Below are 229 nucleotides of genomic sequence, written 5' to 3' on the forward strand. Positions count from 1 at the left end.
TGAGTATCTACCTTGAACATACGGGTGCTCAATGTGAGGAACCAAGTGTTAAACGCCTTCCCGTCTCCACCCTTTATATTTTAATTCCTCTTGTCCTCTATTCATAAAAATATTTTAGCCGCGCTACCACGGAGACCACACACACACCGCACTCCCGCTTTTTGGCGGGGACCCGCCTTACTTTGCAACTTGTTTTATTGGTAAGTGGAAGTTTGATGATTGGTTAAAC

At 44.5% G+C, this 229-nt stretch overlaps 1 protein-coding gene and 1 long non-coding RNA gene across 4 annotated transcripts in view; one reads left to right on the forward strand and one right to left on the reverse strand.

Moving 5' to 3' along the window:
* The window catches only part of ankrd11 (ankyrin repeat domain 11), a 117894-nt gene that overhangs the window by 72729 nt on the left and 44936 nt on the right, over window positions 1-229 (reverse strand). The gene's annotated exons all lie outside the window — the stretch shown is intronic.
* Window positions 1-229, forward strand: part of LOC116691025 (uncharacterized) — a 16254-nt gene that overhangs the window by 4550 nt on the left and 11475 nt on the right. The window lies entirely within an intron of this gene.

The sequence above is a fragment of the Etheostoma spectabile genome, chromosome 1 (assembly GCF_008692095.1).
Source record: "Etheostoma spectabile isolate EspeVRDwgs_2016 chromosome 1, UIUC_Espe_1.0, whole genome shotgun sequence".
NCBI lineage: Eukaryota > Metazoa > Chordata > Actinopteri > Perciformes > Percidae > Etheostoma > Etheostoma spectabile.